Here is a 26,481-nt window from a genome sequence, read left to right on the forward strand (position 1 = left end):
CAAGTTGAATTTTGAGATTTCAAAATCAGAATATGTAATTAAATTTTGAATGAGTATGGTTGTTTTGATTTCTATAAAAGAATGTATATTGTTGTGAAAGTAGGGAGATAATGGATGATTTGCTGAATCAGATTCGAAGAATGTAATATATTAATTGTGAATTTATATATCTCTCTGGTATTACCTACCCGTTAAAAAAAAGTTCACAATTAATATTTTGTACAAAAGAATTTTATTACAGTCTTTATGAAAATATATATATGTATATTTTCTTCAGATGTAACATAGATTTAATGAGTTAATGTTAAATTAAACTCATTTGATTTACGGTTGAAACTAGAATTGAATAATCCCTAAAGGCTTTAAAAAGTACATAACTTTTACGCAGTATTTCTTTAATGACATTGAAATTATGAATCAATACTTCGTTATTTATTGATGTATGATGTTCGGTTCGTGGAATTCTTGTGAATTTCGCAAAGTACGAATGATGTTATCTGAAAAGTTTCGGGTACATCGATGATGAAAGTGTAAAATCAAATATATACTTGATTTATTATGAATTGGAATTTGTTGAATTGCGACAGAGATTGTAGTTAACGCTGGTTAAGTTACGGCCGAAGGACGTACATTATTGCATATTTGTAATATGAATTAACCGAGTAGTTAAGATTCACACACAATAGCTTAGCACGGAAAGATTTATTTTTATTTCAAAATATATAAAATATACATATAATTTCTTCAAAGGGAATGAGTTAATTCTTCATAACTCGTTGATACAATATACGGGTTATTGATTCGTAATGATGTCCATAGTGATTCTTGAGCTGACGGAGTTTGTGATGTTATAGGTGTTGTTGATTCTGATGTTGACTGTACTGATGATGCTGGTGACGCTGATGGTACTGTTGATGCTGTTGGTAAAACAAGTTTAGCTTGTTAATCACACACCATTTTTGTCAGGGTTTCTACTCTTCCTTCTATCATTTTGGTTCGCTTAACTGATTTATGGTTAGGGCTAGATTAGATAATCTCTAAGACTTTAGAGATTACATAATCTGCGCGGAATGTTTCTCCAACGAAGTTATGAATTAATACTTCGTCGGTTATTGTTGTTGGTATTCCTTGGTATCTACAGGGCGTATGACATTGGTGCTCGTGGGACAGAGTGTAAAGTTGAGGTTTACGACGTGGTTGTGATTGGGGTGGTAATGGTACTATTGACGTTGATGATGGTATTACTGGTTATGCTGCTGATGCTGCTGCTGGTGTTTGTAATCTCTGCACCATATTCTCCAAAGCCACTACCCGAGCGCGAAGCTCGTTGACTTCTTATATTACACCGGGGTGATTGTCGGTTCAGACGAGCGGATAAATAAAATCTAAAATTTGATGTAATATATAATCGTGACGAGATACTCTGGAAATGAGCGAGAAAATGGTGTTTCGGACAGGTTCGCCGGTAAGTGCTTCAGGTTCTTCGTCAAGAGGGCAATGTGGTGGATGGAAGGGATCACCTTCTTCTTGTCTCCAATGATTGAGGAGGCTACGAACCCATCCCCAATTCATCCAGAATAGGTGATGACTGATTGGTTGATCTATTCCAGTCACACTGCTTTCGGAGCTGGAGTGGGATTCCATTTCGAAATCCGAGGAACTTGAATTAATGATGAATTCCATTTTGTACGATTGAATAAGGATTTTTTTTCGATATGAAATGATTTTCGGTTATCGGATGGTATTCTAATTACATAGAATATCCATATATATAGAACAAAAGATTTCGTAAATTACGGAGGAATTTACGGGATATATCAGGCAACGTTTACAGTAATAGATACGATAAGATATGATTTAGCAGATACGCTAAGATATGAATTTTTGTCTATACACTATTCATGCAATCAATGCAGCCAGACGTGTCTTAGACTAAAAATGATAAGCAGGTAATTTCCTGAGGATGATAAGTAGTTAATTTTTGACACAAAATGATAAGCAAAACTATTGACATGCAGACACGGTCGAAGTCCAGACTCACTAATGCATCTTATCGACTTATCTGTTAGACACACTAATGCAGACCTGGTTCGCTAAGACCACCGCTCTGATACCAACTGAAAGGACCCGTTCATATACATTATAAACGATTCACAATAGTTGATTACATTGCGAGGTATTTGACCTCTATATGATACATTTTACAAACATTGCATTCGTTTTTAAAAGACAATCTTTCTTTACATCGAAAATTGACAGGCATGCATACCATTTCATAATATCCACTATCCAACTATAAATTGATTTAATAATAATCTTTGATGAACTCAATGACTCGAATGCAACGTTCTTCGAAATATGCTATGAAAGACTCCAAGTAAATATCTTTAAAATGAGCAAATGCACAGCGGAAGATTTCTTTAACACCTGAGAATAAACATGCTTTAAAGTGTCAACCAAAAGGTTGGTGAGTTCATTAGTTTATCATAATCATTTATTTCCATCATTTTAATAGACCACAAGAATTTCATTTCCAGTTCTCATAAATATACGTCCCATGCATAGAGACAAAAATAATCATTCATATGGTGAACACCTGGTAACCGACATTAACAATATGCATATAAGAATATCCCCTATCATTCCGGGATTCTCCTTCGGACATGATATAAATTTCGAAGTACTAAAGCATCCGGTACTTTGGATGGGGTTTGTTAGGCCCGATAGATCTATCTTTAGGATTCGCGTCAATTAGGGTGTCTGTTCCCTAATTCTTAGATTACCAGACTTTAATAAAAAGGGGCATATTCGATTTCGATAATTCAACCATAGAATGTAGTTTCAATTACTTGTGTCTATTTCGTCAAACATTTATAAAAGCGCATGTATTCTCAGTCCCAAAAATATAAAGGGTAAAAAGGCAAATGAAACTCACCATACTGTATTTCGTAGTAAAAATACATATAACGTCATTGAACAAGTGCAAGGTTGGCCTCGGATTCACGAACCTATATTAATTTTATATATTTATATGTTGGTCAATATTTGTATAGCAATTTAGGTCAGGTCATAGTGTAATCCTATCCTATAGCTCGAGTCTAACTCTACAGTATAGTAACATGTTATATTACTCATGCTCAATTAAGATTCTAGTAAAAGGTGACGTGTGAAACAACGTAACACAAATGGTTTCATAATCATAAAATAGTATTTTAGGTTTTTTTTTTTTTTTTTTTTTTTTGGAAGAAAATCAACACAAAAAGTTAACTGAAAAGTTAACAGGAAAAGTCAAAGTTCAAAGTCAAAAGTCAAAGGTTAAAGTCAAAAGTCAAAGGTCAAAGTAAAAATGAGGTCGCATGCAAATATATAATAACTTATACAAAAATAATTTTCGGTCAAACATGACTAAACGGGTCACTTCAGCTATTTTTTAGAAAAATTATCGGAACTCCGATTGATAAACGGCTAAAGATAAAAGTTACACATTACCAAAAAAAAAATTAAGCATAAATATTACAGAAGTAAACTAAACCTAGACAACTCGTAGTTGCCAACGCGTTTTCGGCGTTTCAAAGTTAATTTTTCAGCTTTAATAAATTTACAAAAGTGACCGAGTAGCCTACTTTGGAGATTTTTAGAAAATTCCTCAAAACTCGTATTGACAAACGGTCAAAGCCTGCAAATTCTCGTTACCACACAGATATAACATGATTTTTGGCAAGAGTAAACACATATCAGGCCGACCATGACAACTGATACAAAACTGACATTTTTAAATAAAAAAGTTTCAGCTCTTTTTAGAATTTTAAAATGTGACCAAACTGTCAACTTTGATGATTTTTAGAAAAATCTTCGAGACTCGAATTGACAAACGGCTAGAGTTGTTTATTAGACCTTACAGCAAAGAATTCAGTGGTATTTTTTTTATATATGAAACAACGCAGATCAGCGAGAATTTCAGTTCCCGTTTCGACATTTCATCAAAATTTGCAAAACTTCTTTTGTTCATAACTTGACAACCGTTCAACGAAACGAGACGTGCTTTATATGAAAATTCATCTACCCGACGAGTAGAATCCAAATAATCACTTTTTATAACCCAGAAAATTAGTTCACTAATTATCATCAGCAATTTTAATTACGAAATTAATTATGCAATTTGTTTATTTCATAACTTTCTAACCACTACTTGGATTCAAGTGATTCTTAAACCAAAATTCAACTATTTTTCGCTAGCTTTCCAACGACATGCATATCTTATACCTTATCTCAATCGTATATGTAACTAATTCAGGAATCAACATAACCTATCTAATGGCAATATCAAAAGTACAAGCATGCATAATCCTATATACTCGAGCACTAGTCAGGGATACACTATTAGTATGTAAAAATTAAATTATGAGTACTCACATATCAATATTGAGATTCAATATTACAGGAAAGGTACGTAAACACAACGTAGATGATAAACACTATATTGACCTCACGAGCATACCCATGAACCATACTCAATCACCTCCATAGCTATAACCCATAATTTCCTTAATCTTATCCCACTCGAAAAAATAACTTCGAAATCACTCGGACAGCACTCCGTCGTAATATTTTATGTATACTAATAATATCTTGAGATAATACGGAGTAAATATATATATGTAAATCGATTGAGAGAGTTTAGAGAAAACTATTTTCAAGTTTCTATGAAATAATGAAACCTATTGAATTCTATTTATAATATATTTTTGAATTATTAAAGTGAATTATTAAAGTATGAATTATTAAAGTGAATTATTAAAGTATGAATTATTAAAGTGAATTATTAAAGTATGAATTATTAAAGTGAATTATTAAAGTATGAATTATTAAAGTGAATTATTAAAGTATGAATTATTAAAGTTAAAGTAAAGTAAAAATAAAGTAAAGGTAAAGTTTAAGTATAGTAAAAGTATAAAACTATGTACGTATAATACGCGTATAAATATATATAATATTAATTTAAATCGTTATATATATTTAATAAAATAAAATATAAATATCGTTATCTTTATCATACTAGTTAAGTAATGAGTTGTCAAAAGTGGTTCTAGATATTTATAAAAGTTATATACGTTTTAATAATAAAGTTCTTTTTAAACTGAAAACGTTTTTGTACGTTTGAAACTAAATAGATCAATCGAGTCTTTATGAGATTCAATCTTCCACTATCCTTTGTCTAGTTCTCAATGATTGACAATTTGTTCATATTTATAAATCACTTTACCATTTTCCGAATATTGTTAAAATTAAAAGATTTCTCAAATCAACGTGGGCCTTTCAACAGAGACTTGTAATCATAATTCAATATATCTGATAATTCAATCATTTGATCTTATCTTCTAATTCCATTGATAAACATTTTGAAACAGATACAATCATATGAAGTATTTAATCTGATATTTTGTTTACGTTTCAAGTTATAATATATATACACATATACATATATAATCATATTCGTTTAATGGTTCGTGAATCGTTGGAACTTGATCGAGGTTGAATGAATGTATGAACATAGTTTAAAATTCTTGAAATTTAACTTAACAAATATTGCTTATCGTGTCGGAAACATATAAAGATTAAACTTTAAATTTGGTTGGAAATTTCCGGGTTGTCACAACGCCTATGTAGCCATGGAAAACCAATTAAACCGACTATCTTATGAATGAGATAGATCATATAACTAAGAAATCTATTTCACAGGTATGTCTGTACAGTTTTTATTTTTTTTATTTTTTTTAACCTTTTGATAATAAACGCTAATTTGTTCGCTAAAAAGTATTAAATTGGTATTAAATAAAATTAGGTTTGGCGACCGAAATTATTGATATCATTCAAAAATTTATTACATCACTGCGAAATTTAACGTTTATTCTTAAGGTATAAATATCTTTAATCAATCAACCCAAAATATTTCAAAAATTCGTCATGAGTTAAATTAGGTCTTGGAACTGAAATTACTTTACCGAAAAGAGGGGCGCATATTTTTGATAATATTTGATTGATTAAAGTGGGATAAAAAGACAAAAAGATTTTTAATTTTATTTTTACCATGTTTTTAAATTTAATATTTAAATCTTAAATTAATATTGTAAACTTTGTAATATCAATATTTTTAAAATTGTAAATATTTGAAAAATTAATATAAGTTTAGTATGAATTTATAAATTTTTAATTAAGTTTGGTGTGAATTTTTAATTTTTAAAATATAAATTTTTAATTTTATGCATTTTAAATTTTAAGTTTGGTGTGAATTTTTAATAATAATTTTGAATTTTATATTTAAGTTGTGTGAATTTAAAAACAAAAATTTACTTTATCTCATTAAGTTAAGAATATGATTTTTAAAATTCGTCGTAAGTTAAAGACTAGGTCTTTGAACCGAAATTGCTTTACCCGAGGGAGGGACGAGAACTTTTATTATCATTATTTTTAATCTTATTGAATTAGAGTATGCCAAAAACATTAAAAAACCCAAAAATCTTAGCTTTTAAAACAATCGCTACAAAAAGACAAATTTTAAAATTTTGTCGAAGTACGGACTAGGACATCGATCCGAAACGACCTCGTCCTAAATAACAAGGGAAACAAAATTTTAAAATTAAGTACTTAATTGTTTTAATAAGTTAATGATTATAAAAAAAAAAAAAAAAAAAAAAAACTCCGCGAGTCGCGGAGTTTGGAGGGTAAATCCCCGCGACTCACGGAGGAGCCGGATTACAGAAAAAAAAATAAGAGCTGCAAACTGATCAGTTTCATACTCCTCAACCCAAAAATACTGCGAACATAACCCCGAAAAACCACCCAAAAACACCCCAAAAATCCCAATTTTTAACCGTTAATCACCAAATTTTTTGCTAAAATCATGTTGAGAAGGATGCTATCTAAGAATTACTCAAGAAAAAAGGTAAATTTCTACACCTAAACACCATTTAATTCGAAATTTGGTGTTCTTGAGCTATTTTTTCTCCAATTTGATTTTGATGCTTTTTAGTGTAATTAGGCTTAAATTGTTTATGTATTATGCTTGTATAACCTAGATTGATGCTGTTTAACATGATTAGAAGCCTTAAACTTCAAATTTTGAGTAATCTAGGGTTTGTGTTCTTGAGCAATTTGGGCCTTTTTGATATAAACAGGTTATGGCCGATTTTTGTCATGAATTGTTGCTAAATTGAGTAGTGTAACATGTCTAGGTAGTTAAATGATCCAAACTTTGAGTCTAAACATGATTTTGAGAATTAAAGTGGACTTTTTCAAGTCTAAAATTCATGAACTTGATTTTTGAAAGATAATGCCATTTGAGACTTGTTTAATTGCTAGTAATGATTATTTTGACATATTATTTGAGTTGAATGCTTATGAACTTGGCGAAAATTTTCGTATATGCTTATTTGAAAAAGTGTAGATTTGATAAAAATGTGAAAATGAGCTTAAGTTTGATATAAATTGATAATGTCATTGTAATTATTTTGATTGATGATTTTGCTGACACCAATGCATATTTGGATGCACAAAAATTGTGTTTGATGTGTTTTGCAGAATGAAAGGGGTGAATCTTCATCCCAAGCCCGCAATGCTCCTGCTGAGAATTTGGAACAACAGGAGGTGGATAACTACTACAAGCAGGATATACCTCATCCAGTCATGACCTTTTCCGATATGCACTTGGAAGAGTTGCACCCGAACCTGAGATTTGACAGACTTTGGATAGATTATCCAAAATATCAACGGGGTTTGCATACTCTTCATTCTAAGGTTGTTGAGGTACCGAGGGTCATAGAATGGGGACCCTTAGAAGCTGTAGAATTGGCCGGGCCAATTAGGGAATTACTTGTACAGAGGTATGGTAATTCTTCTTTTAATGACTGGGTATGTTTATTCACCATACGTAGACCTGTATATAAAGTATGGTGTGAAGAATTGTTATGTAGTATAGAGTTGAATGATCGGGTAGCTAGTTTAACCGATCGTTCTTTTATTAGATTTTTGTTAGGCGGTTCGATGCGCCACATGTCTTTACTGGACATGGCTCAGGCTTTACGTATATATACGCCTGAGGAGTTAGCGTCTGCCGATTGTAGAGGATTGATACTAAACGGTAGAAAGATAGATGAAAATTTTGATACACACGGTGTGTGGAGTCAAATGACAAGCCATCACCGTTTCAAAGGGGGAAATTACTCTTATTTGGATATAGATAGAGCCGAATTAAGAGTGATACATAGGTTTTTAGCTAATTCGATTACACAAAGGGGTAAAAACAAGGAAAAAGTAAATGAACAGGATTTGTTTTACCATATGTGTATTCGAGACCCACAAAGCGCTGTAAGTATACCATATTGTGTGGGTTATTATTTATCAGCTATGGTTCGGGGGATGCGACCACATAGCATAATAGGAGGTGGTATTTTTATTACTTTGATTGGTGAATATCTCGGTGTGGATATAAGTCGGGGGGGATTATTAGTAGAAGAACCGGAACCCCGCGATACTATAGGTTTAAATGTATACCATGGTGCGAAAGTTTTGAAGAGGCGAAATAACGCCGCAGTACAATACCATGGTAGACATCCATAGGTGGAGAGAAACCAGCAGCAAGGTAATGTAGGAGGGGGGAATGAGATGCAAGAAATGCATAGGTTTATAGCTTCTCAGGAATACGAAAATGCTAGACAGAGAGCATTTGAAGATTGGCAAGTTCATCAGAACCAAATCATAGCTCATTGCCAACATATAGGTAGAAACTATATTCCTACACCGAAACCCATCTTCCCTCCTTGGTCTATAGAGATGCAGCCACCATATCCTACGTATGACCCTGCCGAAGCATTCTATAGCACTTATGGTTATGCCTGGAACCCCTATTGGTACCAATATCATCCTTAGTTTACTTATTATTTTTTTTATTTTGTAATTTGTAATTATTGATACATTTAATATTTTTGTTAATATTGTAATCATTTTTATAATTATCTAACTTTTATTCTTAGATTTTAATAATTTTTTGAATGTGGGGTAATATACCAAACTTCAAAAAAAAAAATATGTATATATGTTTGCAGTTTATCTTATGTACACAACAGGGTAAAACAACGCATTTTCAAAGACTGGCATTAAGTTCAGCAAAAGCAACTAATTTTGAGGACAAGATGCAAAATATATGTGAAATAACAACAAGACGGAATGAACAAATGATGTGCACCATTTATCATTCAGCAAACAAACGCCAATATATTTGGAAACTTTGGTAAAATTTAATCATTTTCACACAAATCACCCTCAATAATTTAAATTGTTACTGATTTCTTGCAAATGAGGGCATTGCAAGATCTTAAGTGTGGGAAGGGGTTAAATTCTTTCGGATTTTAAAAATTTTTACTTTATACACTTGGTTATCATTAAAAATACTAGTAAAGCAGTAGTTGTATTAGAATCTAGTGCTCTCTGATAAAAAAGAACAGCCCTAGTCTTATATACTGACTACCCAATTCTAGTAAAAATTTTCAAAATTTTCAATTAAATGAATTCAAAATCATGTTTATACATATTTATGAACGATAAAACTAGGTTTTAACACCGAAATTATTGTTACCTCGGAAAGGACATAAATTAAGAAACAAACTAAAATGTTAAAATTCATTTAAAATGGAATAGAGGACGATAAAAAGGAAAATAAAAGCCAAGTGTGGGAAAATTTACCAAGTTATCTTAAACATATGTCACATATATCTGTAACAAATAACTGAAAATACTTTTGCTTTGGACTAAACTAAACTGTTTTACCCGATGAAAGAAAAGAAGAGATGGATCTACACGATGAATCAATTCCATCACTAAAAGGAAGTAAAGTCTTCCGAAAAAAAAAAAAACGCGCTTCTTGATTTAGGTCATGAAGTTGTCGTCCAGACCAGCTGTAGGTTGACGAAAAATCTAGAAAAGTCATCACTAAAATCAGCAGGAAATCCACGGACCTCAGCATTAAACAGGGTCGCCAAGTGATCAGATTTATCCTAACCATGAGAAGGATTTATCTCGTACAATGGGGGGGCACCATGCAAATTAGCTGGATAAGACTAATGAATCAGATCCCCAGAAAGGATAATCTCCTTAAAGATTAAAAATCAGCTTTTAAGACTGATATTACTCAATCCTAGAGATTGACCTTAAAGATTGAGAATTACAAACTCATGGAATTCGATGATATCTAAACTCGAACTTAAACGAGAAAATATTTTGATCAAAATTATAAACCGATTTGTTTTCTGAAAACCCTATTTTCAATGCGTTCATTACCATTGAACGTAAAATCCTAGGAATTCACCTGGAATTCATTAGGTCACCTGAACTAAATCGGGTGTCAACCTTAAGAACGGTGGTTGCATAGCATGGTCAAAGACAGGACCTTGTGCCAGGCCGAAAAATTATAAGGGTGAGCTTTACTATTGCTCCTACCAAGGATAGTAATTGCGTCCGACACGTTATAGACCATAATCAAAAGCATGTCACGGGACATTGCCTTAACAGTTGCTTGTTCAACGCTTTCCTTTCAACCGGACGGTAGTTTGCCGAAAGGTAATATACGGAACAAGTAAACTGGACGTGTTGCTTTCCTAATACAAGGTTAGCAAGTGGGTGACACAAAACCATAAGTTTTGAGCTAAAATTTTCAAATCTGAAACCCACCAAACCCACAAAAATATTTTGCAAACACCGGTAAAGGGTTATCCCGGAAAACTTATCTAGGGTAAAAACTAGATTTAATTTTCAAAAGATCAAATGTTTTCATAAAGATCCAATTTCCTTAATGGATCTAATTTTTTTATAGTCATGTGGGACTGTAAACCATATCGTTACTACCATTGTTTATACCGCCATATAGAAATCACTGATGTACAAAGTGTGAAGAATAAAGAAGTGATTCTAGTATTTCAAGACAATATTGCTTGAGGACAAGCAACGCTCAAGTGTGGGAATATTTGATAATGCTAAAAACGAACATATATTTCATAGCATTATTCCTCAAGAAAGACAAGCTTTTAGTTGCAATTGTTCTATTTACAAGTGATATTCGTTTAAATAATAAAAGGTGAAGACAAAAGACAGATTCGACGAATTGAAGACGCAAACGACCAAAAAGCTCAAAAGTACAAAAGACAATCAAAAAGGTTCCAATTATTGATAAGAAACGTCTCGAAATTACAAGAGTACAAGATTCAAAACGCAAAGTACAAAATATAAAATTGTACGCAAGGACGTTCGAAAATCCGGAACCGGGACCAGAGTCAACTCTCAACGCTCGACGCAACGGACTAAAAATTACAAATTAACTATGCATATAAATATAATATAATATATAATTAATTATATTAATTATATATATATTATATATATATTATAAAACCATCGGCAGAGAAAGACTCCAAGGGTGTGAGCTGTAAATTCATCCTCCGCGACTCGCGGAGTTTGAAGAGGCTTTTGCCGCGAGTCGCGGAGCCCCAAAAATCGAAAATCCCTATAAAGCCAACCGAATTCTGATCAAAATTCATCATCTTTTTCTTCCTCATTCATACGTAAAATTTATATATATATATATATATATATATATATATAATTTATATTTTAATTTTAATTTTAATTCTAATAATAAGGGTATGTTAGCGAATGTTGTAAGGGTGTAAGTCGAAATTCTGTCCGTGTAACGCTACGCTATTTTTAATCATTGTAAGTTATGTTCAACCTTTTTATATTAATGTCTCGTAGCTAAGTTATTATTATGCTTATTTAAAACGAAGTAATCATGATGTTGGGCTAATTACTAAAATTGGGTAATTGAGCTTTGTACCATAATTGGGGTTTGGATAAAAGAACGACACTTGTGGAAATTAAACTATGGGCTATTAATGGGCTTTATATTTGTTTAACTAAATGATAGTTTGTTAATGTTAATATAAAGATTTACAATTGGGCGTCCCTATAAATTACCATATACACTCGATCGGACACGATGGGCGGGGTATTTATATGTACGAATAATCGTTCATTTAACCGGACACGGGAATGGATTAATAGCCACTAGAATAATTAAAACAGGGGTGAAATTACATTCAAGGGTAATTGGTGTAATTGTTAACAAAGTAGTAAAACCTTGGTTTACACGCAGTCGATAACCTAGTGTATTCATTAAACAAAGTATTAAAACCTTGTTACAATTCGAATCCCCAATTAGTTGGAATATTTAACTTCGGGTATAATAATAATTTGACGAGGACACTCGCACTTTATATTTATGACTGATGGACTGTTATGGACAAAAACCAGACGGACATATTGAATAATCCAGGACAAAGGACAATTAACCCATGGGCATAAAACTAAAATCAACACGTCAAACATCATGATTACGGAAGTTTAAATAAGCATAATTCTTTTATTTCATATTTAATTTCCTTTATTTTATATTTAATTGCACTTCTAATTATCGCACTTTTATTTATTGTTATTTAATCGCACTTTTAATTATTGTACTTTTTAATTATCGCAATTTTATTTTATCGCACTTTTATTATTCGCAATTTCATTATCGTTATTTACTTTACGCTTTAAATTAAGTCTTTTATTTATTTAATATTTTACATTAGGTTTTAACTGCGACTAAAGTTTTAAAATCGACAAACCGGTCATTAAACGGTAAAAACCCCCCTTTATAATAATAATATTACTTATATATATATTTGTATTTTTATAAAAGTAAACTAATATAGCGTTGAGCTTTGTTTAAAGATTTCCCTGTGGAACGAACCGGACTTACTAAAAACTACACTACTTTACGATTAGGTACACTGCCTATAAGTGTTGTAGCAAGGTTTAAGTATATCCATTCTATAAATAAATAAATATCTTGTGTAAAATTGTATCGTATTTAATAGTGTTTTCTGCTAAAATTAATAACTATTTTATATACACCTCGCATAACATCACAGCTCTAGGTATTTCACTAGGCTTTAAAGAAGTGAGGATGATCTTCTTTCCATTCACATACAGCGAATAAGTATTTTGATGTCCATTATGATAGACATACTTATCAAACAACCAAGGTCTACCAAGCAGCAAATGACAAGCATCCATAGGAATAACATCACAAGTGATCTCATCTTGATAAACAGTACCAATTGAAAATGGAACAGTAACTTGGTGAGTAACCTTTACCTCGCTGCCTTGGTTAAGCCATTGAAGTTTATATGGATGAGGATGCTTCTTTGTAACCAGCTCAAGCTTTTCCACCATGTGAGCAGATGCTGCGTTTGCACAGCTGCCTCCATCAACAATCAGGCTGCACACTTTACCCTTGACTGTGCATCTTGAATGAAAGATGTTTTCTCGCTGGCTCTTATCTTCAATAGTCTCAGCTGAGTGCATTACTCTTCGAACCACTAAAAACTCTCCAATATCAGCAGCAACAAACTCTTCACTATCAGACTCATCATATGCTGGTTCAGTTTCAAAACCCCCTTCCAAATCTTCAATCTCCTTTAGTGTTCGAGCACGCTGGTTAGGACATTGAGCTTGAAAATGCCCAAATCCATGGCACTTGAAGCATTTCCTTCTATCATCTTTAGGACCAGCTACAACCTGCTCTTTGCCTTTAGATACTTTGGATGCTGCCTCGTTATGCCTAGGCAGCATAGATGATTGACCCTTCATAGGCAGCACAACTGGCTTGGAATAAGACTTAAAATTAATTTTCTTTTTTGCTTGTTTCTCTACTTGAATAGCCAGCTTGCAAGCACTCTCAAAAGTCCATAGAGGCTGCATTTCAACTTGATCAGCAATAGAAGCATTTAAGCCCCCAACGAATGTTGCTATAGTGTGTTCTTCAGCTTCTTTAACATTTGTACGAATCTTGAGCTGCTCAAACTCTCTGATGTAATCAACAACATTCATGCTGCCTTGCTTGAGTGTATTCATCTGGATATACAGCTCTTGCTTGTAAGCTTGAGGAACAAACCTCTTTTGCATACACTCTTTTAACTTGGACCAGGTTTTGATTGTTTTCTTCCCTTCATATTGCCTTTCTTTTTTTAGATTATCATACCACATTGAAGCATACTTCTTTAATCTGATTACAGCAACTTTAAAGGCCTTTTTATCATCGTAGCCTTTAACCTCCATAATTCTATCCATGGCCTGAACCCATTCAAAGTAATCTTCAGGATTAGAGGATCTTTCAAAATCAGGTGGGTCTATCTTGATATCTTTCAAATCATCAGCCTTTTTCCTATGCCTTCTTCTTCTTTGTGAAGAAGCATGAGATCCATCAGTATATTGGCTACCATCCTCAGATTCAGTACTAGAAGACACAATAGTTGTATCTCCATTTTCAGATCTAATTCTATTTCTTCTTGGAACACCATCTTCCAACAAGTTAACCATTCTTTCCATCTGATGTTTTAGAGCTTCAATAGCTCTATCTCTTCTAAGATTATGAGCTTCTTCAAGAGTCATATTCCTTGGAATATCAGTCATTTCAAATATCAGATCTGAAATAGACCTTTAGCAACAAATAGAAACCCAGATCTGAAATAAAGCTTAACAGCTCTAAAACAGAGTATGAACTGAAACAACAATAAAATGATAAGAAAGCTTCGATTTGAACAACCTAAGCTCTGACACCACTTTGATGCGTGATTATGACTTTAAAAACGCAATTTAGAACAAGCTTTCTTCACTTAAACAGATCTGAACACAAACCCCCAAATTGTAACAGCAACAACCCCAAAACAGAGTATAAAGCTCTGAAATAAGAACACAAGGATAGAGAATCTAAACCCTTAATTGATAAAGATACCACCACAATTAGAGATCTAGAAACACTCCAAATCTTCAACTACAGCTGATAAAGATTCCACCACAACTATAATATCAGATATGAAGATTTGGATTTCACCACAATGTTTGATAAAGTAACACCACAAACACTGATAAAGAAACCACTCTTAGCCACCGGAATCAAAGATTCGTAAAGACACAGAGATTTTGTAAATAGATAAGCTCTATCAAACTTTTCATTCAATCATCGACCAAGTTTTACAATTACAAGAGCTCTCTATTTATAGTAGAAGCTTAACAGCTATTTTCTAAATAAGACAAAAACATAAAAAGGAAATGGAGACAAAAAGGACAAACAATTACAAATTAGCCAATAAGAATAAAGGACACAATCTGCAAAAAGCCTGCCATTTGTTAGTGCTCCTTCCCATGATAAAAGCATCCAATGATAAATGGGAGTCTTCCTTGGACAGCTAACATTCTTCTAGAACAGCCACACGCGTGTTAAGCACATGACCTGACCGGTTTATTGAAAAGCATAAGTAAACTTTGAATTGTATCAGCAAGTTGGCCATTCAGACAGAAAATAGCATCGCGTGCTGGTTGTACTAGAGTTTCGTGTGCTGATTGAACTAAAATTCTTCAGCTGGTTGAACTAGCTGGTTCGCCTAAGCATAACTTTGCTGGTTCGATTTGCTGGTTACCCGGCTGAGTGAATTAAAGCTTTACTGGCTGAACTAAACTCATTTGCTGGTCCGGCTAGCTGGTTCTTCTTCGTTGCTGGCTTGCCTTCAACTATCAAAAACTTTATTCATGAAAACATAACTACTTCAGTTTAAGGATTGAAGTAGGGTCACCCCTGAGCTTCTTGAACCAGCTCCAAAAACACTTAGATGATACGAAATAGATGGCAACACGACCATTGCTTGGCCTGATTCGGGTGTAACATCTTTTGAGCTCGAGCTGGCTGTGTTGCTGGTTACATTGCCCAGCTCACCCGCATCACGTCCAGATCAGTTCACTGTAATCGGACACTTCGTTGACCCGAACGAAGAAAGTGTCGAAATTAAATTATTTTGAACCTCCTCCACATAGGTAACCATCGAAGGATTATCTAATTAGACAAAGACATGTTCTATACCCAAAAGTTTCTTGGAGTTTGGCTTTGTCAAAACCAACACATAACCTCCCAACGAAAACAGTGCAACCGGAACGATTGCTACTCGCCAGAATATTCGAACCGGAGCGCGAAAACCCATGATGAGATGTGTCGTCGTCACAGGATCGAAAAGGACACAGAGTTGAAATAATCTGCCAATGTGACGGGAGTTGAAATCAACAGCTATTGTTAACTCTTAATTGTTATGTTATTGTTAATTGTTAATTGATAGTTAATTGTAAATTGTTAATTGTTATTATTATGTTATTTTTGATATATAAATACAAAAAGTTAGCCACATGAAATATGTTGAATGGTTGGATGATAGTGTATCCAGTCGGTCGCATACTATGTTATTTTAACACTAGTGAAGTGAGAACAAAAATAAAGTGTGGCACTGGCAGACAATTTAATATGTTATCGAGGTAGTTGTAACGAGTAAGCGGGTTCGCGCATTGCGGCGAGGGGTTATACGTAATGTTCCAAAGGTATTATAGTTTTAAATAACTACGAAGCAACATTGGACATAGTCAAGGTTACAAAGTTTAGTGCAGCTGATATGTAAGGTTTGGCTGCAATATTTACATACAAAAGCTGGTTTCGTATCTCTGTGTATGAAGTAACATAATTGTATGACTAATTTTACCCAGTTTGGTGAATATGGCCCTTTTTGTTGTTGCACTTGGCCTTGATTTTCATCGTTTACATCAGAAGAATTGGATTGTCGTGTCTTCGTTTGTACATGATATATTAATAAAAGAATGCGAATGAATGAATAATACAAAGACACATATTTATTAAATTTTGTAATTTTTATGAAGATGGGTAACGAAACTCACCAACTCAGACCAGATTTGGGAAAATGGCATACAACACTATCAGGGGGTAAACGTTCGAGACAAACGATTATAGTCTTGTAACTCTGAAACACTTCTTGAGCAGCTTCATGAGACACAATATCAAAAAAAAATCTCTAATGCAAACTGACCAGTCATTTGTAATTTTTATAATAATATCGAACATCCTACTAAAAGTTAAAGCGTGTGTATAGATATTAAACAATATGGGTCAACCAATTCACAAATAAATGGGTCCAAAATAAATATTATGTAGAAGACACTTGAAAATACATAATAAAATTATTAACTATAGTGTGAATTTTAATTGCTTTTAAAAAAAATCTTTCACTTTATGCCTCACTGTAGATCCCATTTCCAATCTCTTTGAAGTTTGGCCCAAAAGTAATCAAACATAACACGAATTAAACATTATTATGAATAGTTATTGCATTCTGGTTGTAAATTATCCTACACAATACTAAAAACACATTCATATTTGTTCGTTTCATCAAAAGTTTACTATGGTATACGAAACAAAGAAAACTAGACAATTGAAACTCAAAGATACTTCAGCTTCATAAGTACCATGCATAAGAAATAGAAACTGAAACATACCACGCCTTTTTCATCAATACCCAAAACCTTAGCCACTGCACTATAATCGTAGAAAGAACTATAAGTATCAACTATAGCAAATCCTTGGTTTTAGGATTGCGACACGGTACAAGTATCAAGCTCTAACAAAATCACTTCGGGTTAAAAAAAGTAATATGAGCATGATACAGGAGTTTAGCGAATTGTGTAGTGTGTCTTTTTCGGTTGTTCTCGAAATGAACGACGCAGAAAATTAAGTCACTCGGTAAATAACCTTCCGGGTGAAAAGGAAGGCGGTTAGCAAGCAATTGTGATAGTGTAGTGTGTGTGTCAACCACAGCTAACCTGGTAATGATTAGCGACACAAACCAGTTAACTTGCTCGGTAAACTACTTTCCGAGTGAAAAGGAAAGCGATGAACAAGAAACTGCACTCAAATGAAATTCGAGTGACCTATTTAAGATTAGGATTTCCGTTCAGGTCATCGTAGTAGCTTAGGATTAAATCTGTGAGCGTTATGACAATGCCTCGGAAGACATGTTTAAGAATCGGGTCAGGTGTTCGGGTGCATGCACTATCATTGTTAGCAGAAATAGTGAAGATCACCCTAGAAGTTTTGGTCTAGCACACGGTCTGGTTTCTGACCATGCTATGCAACCACTGCTCTCATGGTTTACACACGACCTGGTTCGGGTGACCTACATTCGAGTTCCGGTGAACTCATATGATTTTCGTTCAATGAGAAAGAACGTCAAGGAAAAGTCTAAAAGTGACTTGCATGCACAAGGGGTAAGGTGGGTGGCGCGTACACTATTCTTGTTAGGAGAGATAGTGCAGTCAAGCCTCGAGAACTAGCAAATTAAGGCCTATTTTTGTCCAAAACTTATACAATCCAAAACAAAAGTACCTAAGTACCTAAAACAATCTTTGGGTAAAATATGTGATAACAGTTCTAAAATTGTAATACCCCATCCCACATCGGATTGTGTAAGATTGTATGAGTCCTTTATAAGATAGCTGCTTAATATATCATTTTCACCCAATATTTGGTTTAATTGATGGGTTTTGTAGTTAACATGCAAGATTTTCGATAGTTAGTACTTTTGTGATTAATTTAAGGAAAGATGATGAAAAGAAGAAGTTTGGTGGAAATGAAGAAGGATTGTTGAAAAGTCTGCTGCCTGGAAGCGCCGCTTTTGAATGCAAGCGCCACTTAGTATTTTGAAAGAAACCAGAACTACTAGACCAGAGGAGGCGCTTTAGTAAGCACCGATGGAATTATTGGCAATAAATACTGGAATGAAGGAGAGGCGTCGCTTCAAGGTGAAGCGCCTCTTAGATTTTTGTTCGAGAGCTCTGACCTAGTTGAGGAAGCGTCAGTTCTATTTATGAAGCGCCGTGTTGATCATACAAAAACTGCAAATACTTGAAGATAAGCGTCGTGTAAATTTTGAAAGCGCCAGTTGCTGAGATGAAAGTGCCGCTTGCTTTCTCAAAGCGACGCTTTGCGTGGTTGGCTAAAGGTGTATAAATACCAAACTTGCAGATTTTTAACCTAAGTAACATCACTGGGGCAAGCAGCCGCAGGTTTCTCCTAAAAGGTCGACTTTTACATTGTTTGAAGGCTAAACGAAGTGGAAAACATCATATCTACAACATAGCTTATCAATTATTCCAGATTCAACTAATGATCACGAAACTCGTTTAATTTGGTTTTATCTTTCTGATTTTCATTATGCATTCTTGTTTTGAATTAGTTATGGATTATTTTCATAGGATGGTTGTTAGCTAATTCTTATGTCTATCTAGGCTAAATACTTTGACATGAGAGTAATTTTATATTAATTCATTCTCTGATTACAAAATTTAATGCTTTAATGAAGAACGATAGTCTTATTCTTCTTGATTCTGCTAGATTGTTCTGAATTGATCACTCATCAACTAAGTGCTATAATTTATGACTAGTGACTCATCAATTACGTTCTATAATTTATGACTTAGTGACATCGAAATCATACGTTACTCTGACCAAGGAAGCGAATTAAGACTATATTAAGAAAAGTATATAAGGGTGAATTGTTGCGACGATCAATTAGCGCAATAAGTAATGACCGGGACTGAGGGCATTACAAGTTTAAGTCATTAGATCTGTTTAGTTTGGAATTCTAGACCGCGACCATACAGCTAGACCTAACTAGAATACTTCACGAGTAATAAGAATTTATCAGGGTTTCAGTTCAAACACTCCCTACATTAAAGTGAATACAGTCTAGGTAGACATATCATTCCAATTCTATCCAGAAAGGGTCAAGGTAGACATATCATTCTCAATCTAGCTAAAGTGCATTCACCTGAAACCTGCAAAATCCTGCAACTCCATATGTTTGTCTACAATTTACATATAATAACATTTATCATAGTAGACTCTGGATATTATAAGGCATGGTCAACAGAGAAAGTAACACTTACATCCTCTAGTCGTGTTCACAAAGGGTCTATCCAAAATGAGAGGCACTTGTGTTCTCTTCCATGTCCAAGAACAAAGTCGGCTGGGAAAACTAGGGTACCGACCTTAACTAGAATGTTCTTTATGATTCAACGAGAAAATTTAACAGAGCGGTCCGCTAGTTGAATAGTCATTCGGGTCGACGAAATAAGACATAATAGAAAATACAAGAAAATACATGGGATGGAATACAAAAAAGCGGATGAGGAAGTAAGCATCATATTTTTTTTGTTATAATCAATTAATACCAAGTATTTATAATTTATTTGTATTAAAATTATTATTATTATGATGTAGATAAGGGAGATTCTAGAATGGTCACCAATAGACGATATGAACAGGGAAGTTAAATCTTGTTACCTGTGACGTTGTACTAACAATTATATAACCATTATATAAATTTTAGACGATGCACATGTAGAAAATCCTTTTGTAGTATTTATTAACAAATTTTGGATTTTTTTAATGATGAGAATTGTACAAAAATTTTTGATGCTTTTTGTCATTTATCATAGCATGTTCAGAGTGTCTGTTGCTACTCGGTTTTTATAACTTATTCAAATGTGGTTTAAAGTCCCATGTTATCTGTAGTCTTTATGGGATACTTATTGTTCTTTTTGAAGAAGTGTCACTTTTCTTTTGATCCTTACATTTTAGGTTAAAATGTGGAAGGGCTGCAGCACTTTATCCCATATTATTTCTCAATTGCATAGGTAAAATCTCTAATTTTCTACTTTATACTCTCTTAAGAAATTTGCCTATTACATGTGTTAAATTTCAAATGTAGGCGATACATGTAAAGGAGATAATGTGTTGTTCGAAAAAGACGTAAACGAGAGAGTAAATATTATCAACAATAATTATTTTCCCAACCATATTTACTCTCTCGTTTATGTCTTGTTCAAACAAAAGAGTACCTCAGATGCATCTCCTACATTTGAAGTTCAACATATTTAATGGGCAAATTTCTTCAAAGAATATATAATAGAAAATGACAAATTTTTCATGTGCACTTGATAGAAAATGATGATACTGTATAGATTGTTTCAACCTTTCCACATTTTAACTTGAAATGTGAGGATTAAAAGAACATTGACACTTTTCAAAAAGAACAATAAGTATCGCAAGAGGACTACAGATGGCATGTGACATTAAAGCACATTTGAATAAGTTATAAGAACCTAGTAGCAACACACTAACACATGCTCTGATAAAAGACAAAAAGGATTAATTATTTTAGTACAATTCTCGTCAACTACGAAAAATCAAAATTGGTTTATCTATCTATAATCTATCTATCTATCTATAATCTATCTATAACATTTTATAAATAGTGAAAGTAAATCCAATGTGTCAATCCCTAATGATCTCTTAAACCATTTTTATTGATGTAGCAGCCCCTAATTACTTTCTAATCACCCCTAGTTAGTCCTTAATACATTCCACACTGGCATTTCATACTGGAACGGCAAGAAACCGCAGGAAAAAAACCCTAAAATACTTCAGTCTGCCTGTAACCTTAATTAGGGTTTCAAATTCCAAAATTCACGAACTGACTCATCCCATTGATGTTGTCGATGGCCAAATCAATGCTTTTCATTGCCAAACAAGCGAAGGTTTGTGGTGATTTTAACCGATGTAGTGGTTTTAATCCATGATTCAACTGATTATTTGCATTCTATACTCGATGGATTCGTAATCGATGGTTTCGGTGACAAGAAAATCGAGGGTTTCTGGTTGTTTTAGCCGCTGCGGTGGTTTCCGGTGGATCTGACCGATGGCTTGCGGCGGTTCAAACAGGTGCGTTTAATTTATTAATACGGTCTCTAATTTGTTTGTTAATTTCCATCAGTTCTGTAATTTGTTTTATAATTTATTAAATATTCCATAAAATTGATCTAGGGTTTTAATTTCTTTAATGAGTGATTTTCTATAAATACACACATGTGGGTACGTTCATGATTTACTGAAACTTCAATTCACGAAATTTGATTAATTGTTTCATCTACCATTAGCAATTCTCACAATATGTAATTATGTTCTATGTCGATATATGTGTGTTCTGTATGATTGTTTATGTTCAAATGGTATGTAATATCAAGTATTTCAACTATATGCTATATGTGTTTTTTGATTACACCGAATGTGCTATTGGTCTAGACATGTTGTGGTGCAGCCATTGGTCAAGACATTATTGTTTCTTTGGCCACACATGATGATAGAGAAAAGTATCACCATTACTTTCTTAGGTCATTTGTAGAAGACAACAGAAAGGTATTAAATGTGAATTCTGTTCTTTTATTCTCTTCAACCTATTTTATTACAGTTGGTTATATGATTTTTACTAATCAATGTCAATCAGTTCACAACACTCATCAATAAAGCCTCTTTATGTTATTTAGGTGTACATTATATATGCACCATTCTTATATTTGTTATCACTTATCAGATACTTAGAATAAGTTTTTAATTAAAGAAACATGTTTCTAATTTATAGACAAAATGGTGTCCGGCTCCTGGTTGTGACTATGCTGTGGACTTCATTGTTGGTGGTGGAACGTTTCGATGTTACGTGTCGCTGTGCAAAAAGCTTTTGCTGGAATGTACGTTTCCGTTGTTAGATACACTAATTGTACACCCTTCATTGGAGGTGGTAAGATGGGCGGAGTTGCGGGTTTGGGTAACAAATAAAATGGGTGATTATTGAACAGTCCATTTACTTTTGATTTTGTGAACAATGTGTCAAATGTGACTACAAAACAGATGTTTTTAGCATAATCTTATTGTTTGAATAAATTGATTTAGGAGGTATTGAAACACGCTCCGAGAGTTTGAGCAACATTCAACCCATTTGGCTCAAGCTATGTTTTTTTTCCTTTTTACCCGCTAGAGAGAATATAACCCAAATCAGTGTATCTAATCGTAAACGGGTCGAGCTTTGCCACATCTACTCGCCATTGATATTTTATACTGTGATTACCAAATTAGGTGTTTGTTACTGTTTATATTGACAGTGTACCGAGGAAGCTCACCTGCCAGTTGATTGTGACACTGTATCAAAATGGATAATGAAGAACAATGCAGAGTCCGAAAATATGAACTGGTATTTTCTTTATATAAGTTATCTCTATTCTATAATTATTGAACCAATTTGGCAAGACTGATGGAAGCTGATGAACAGATAGTTTTGTGGACTCCACCTTGGTATTCCAACTTGATTCTTTTCTTTTTGAAAAATTGTGTTGTTACCTGTGAATCCAATATCTTACAATCTTCAAAATGAAGTTCGTAATTCAGTTTTTCGAATATGAGATATTGAATTAATATATCTCTTATCTGTATTTACTAGTAACCATCTAAATAAATTTATTAAATACCTTTGATTGAATTTTGCAGGATATTAGCAAATTCAAAACCATGTCCGAAATGCAAGCGTCCAATTGAGAAGAACTAAGGATGTATGCATATTACATGTACACCACCTTGCAAATTTGAGTTTTGCTGGTAAGTTTATTGCATATTATATACCAAATACCATGTAACATATATCATGATGTGTTGGACTATATCATATTCAAGTTTTTTATTTTCCAACTTCGATTATTGGGTCGATTCTGGTTTTCCTGTTCAACCAATTACCAATGGGTGAAATCAAAAGGATTATCTAAAAACGTTTTCGCCCAAATGGAGTTTATTTTTTTATGCATGCAGTCTATTGCTAAATCCCTTCAATCAAAAGATAAATATATTGTACCAAAACATGTTCTTATAAGGAGTTAGAAATACTGAACAAAACTGTTTCGGGACAATCTGGCCACTTTTGTTTCCACCATAAAAACATGCATATTGTTTACCGTTACACAGCAATGTTACCTGATCTTTATGCAAGTTTGTTCCTTTTCACTAAAATAGTATGTGAAAATGATTTTCAGGCTTTGCCTTGGTGCATGGTCTGATCCCGGGGAAAGAACGGGAGGTTTTTATGCATGCAACCTTTACGAAGCAGCAAAACAAGAGGGAACGGTAAGCTAATATAACATCTAAGAACTGTTACACATAGGGAGTTGATTATAATTACCATTAACACAATACAAATAATTAGATTCAATCACAGATATGAATCCTATTTGTGGGACCAACCTTCCTTAAATGATCATCGTTTTTGTTGCCTACAGTACGATGATACGGAAAAGCGATTAGAGATGGCAAAAAACTCTTTAGAAAGATACACTCATTATTATGAAAGATGGGCTACAAACCAATCAGTGAGTTTTAACCTTTTTGTCAATATTGTATCTGGATAATATGCTTTGTTTCTATTTGGGTAAGAATCGATTATGTGATTTGTTAAAAAAAATAACTTTCCCCTTCATAAATGTTTATACTTCGCAGTTTAGACAAAAGGCGTTGGCAGATCTTCAGCAAATGCAAAACGTACATGTAAGGAAGAATTTATATGACTACTTAACTTCTCATTTTAACCATATTAAAGTCAATTATCTGCGCTGACCTCATTCTTCCTATTTAATTGAATAGGTCTTTCACATCCTATAAATGCTTAAAGCTAAATTGTTAGCATGGAAATGATTTTCTTAAAACCTTCAACATTTTATCTTTTGTTCATATACTTGATTTAGTCTAGAGAACTTTTAAATGACAAGTATATAATTTATTACATGAGTTAGGATTATATTTAATGCCAAATCCTCATACGGGAGTAGGTAAGTAAACCAAGACATGACAATTACACAAAATGCTAATGCAGTGAATTTTACATACGATGTAAGGTTACTAAGGTTATCCTGGGACAACCGATATCCACAAGCTTATGCATTAACCATTCACTTTGAGGGATGTTTGACCCGTTTCCTTAAATGGCTCAAACTGGATTATACTTTTAACGAATGAGTCATAAACACTTTATAATTTTCTATTGACATTATATGCATCCCTGTCTAGTGTGTCAATCTTGACCCATCACCTTATTTTTTTAATTTATATTTTTGTTATTCCTAACGTACAATCTTTTTGGATACAGACAATAGGATCGGAATCAAATCTTATTATGAATCCCATCCACATCTCACTCAACGGGTCAGTTTTTTTTTTTAATTATTATTATTATTATTTTCAAGTATGTCTGCTAATGCTAAAGCTCAAATTATAACCCATAGCAGGCTTGGCGCAAGACATAATGGTCAGCTCATTTTACGTAAATTTACTTTGGAGAAAAAGATTTTGCTTTCAAGATGAAAGTACTATCTTAAGTCTTTATACTAATCCTGTAATCTCATTTGAAGTCGCTCGGATAAAGATATGGAAAATCAACTGTATTGTGGGAGCAGGTTAGTTGTATATCTTTAATTCTTTACTTATCTCGGAGGTGTGGTTTAATTGAATGTGTTTAGTGTTGGGAAATTGCGGTCTCACTAATTCCCACCACCCAGCCCAACAATAATAGTAAAGAAATAAAAACAATACACAACACAAGATTTAACGTGGAAACTCCAAAACAGGAGAAAAACCACCGGCCTCCAAAGAGAGAAAATACACTATATCATAAATTGTTACAATGATATAGACGACTCTCTTAAGCCAACTACACTCTCCAAAATATTTAACTAATACAACTCTCAAACAAGGGTAAGAAAGAAAGAAATAATCAAATACTTAAAGTGTATTGATTGGTGCAATTTGGAAGTAATCCCATGACCTCCTTTTATAGCCAAGGAGTTCACCTCCAACTTTCTCCTCCCACCTATGTGGGATAACATCCTTCACAAAGTAACCATATCAATTTTTCTATCAAAAAATAAAACCAACAAATCTCCACCTTTTTGATAGAAAAAGATAACCATACTTCAACATTATAAGGATAACCGATATAGATGCTTCCTCGATGACAACTTCAAGATCCCCATCTTCATGCCGATGACATTATCTCCCAAGAGACAAAACTTGCATCTTCATCGAACATTGTCTAAACCGACAATCAATGTCATCACAGACAATCATAACTCTTAACAAGAATTATCTTACTCCACCATTAAGAGTATAGCACTTAGAATATCACATTCCAAGCATTTCACCTCGGCACATGTTGTTGAACAACCAGCTGAAACTTTATGGTGCAACTTCCTGTTTGGCTTTCCCTGGAAGTTTCATCAGCTACAACATCAATTTCCACCACACAACATGCATCAATGCCAAACCAATGCCCATGTACTATTGTGGAACCGCTAACGAACATCCCTTTCCACGGTGGCGCGGACACACCATGAGGATGACGTGACTTCAGAGGAATTCATCACTCTCCGTAACAACGGAGACATCATTAGCGCCTTTAGAGCCATTTACCGAATTAGCTCCACCTGGACAATTAACCCTTACATGCCCAGTCTTCCCGCACCTCCAGCATACCAGATTTTTTCCAGAGTTTCTCTTTCGCCTATCCGAACACAACACTATCGTATCTCCTGATGACGAGACCCCGGTACCTTCCAGTCTTTTCTCCTCGG

General features: G+C 33.6%; 1 pseudogene; it reads left to right on the forward strand.

The window, feature by feature from the left end:
• Positions 1–21,540: 21,540 nt before the first annotated feature.
• Positions 21,541–24,472, forward strand: LOC139875823 (probable E3 ubiquitin-protein ligase ARI8; annotated as a pseudogene).
• Positions 24,473–26,481: the final 2,009 nt, after the last annotated feature.

Source organism: Rutidosis leptorrhynchoides, chromosome 11 (assembly GCF_046630445.1).
Source record: "Rutidosis leptorrhynchoides isolate AG116_Rl617_1_P2 chromosome 11, CSIRO_AGI_Rlap_v1, whole genome shotgun sequence".
Taxonomy (NCBI): Eukaryota; Viridiplantae; Streptophyta; class Magnoliopsida; order Asterales; family Asteraceae; genus Rutidosis; species Rutidosis leptorrhynchoides.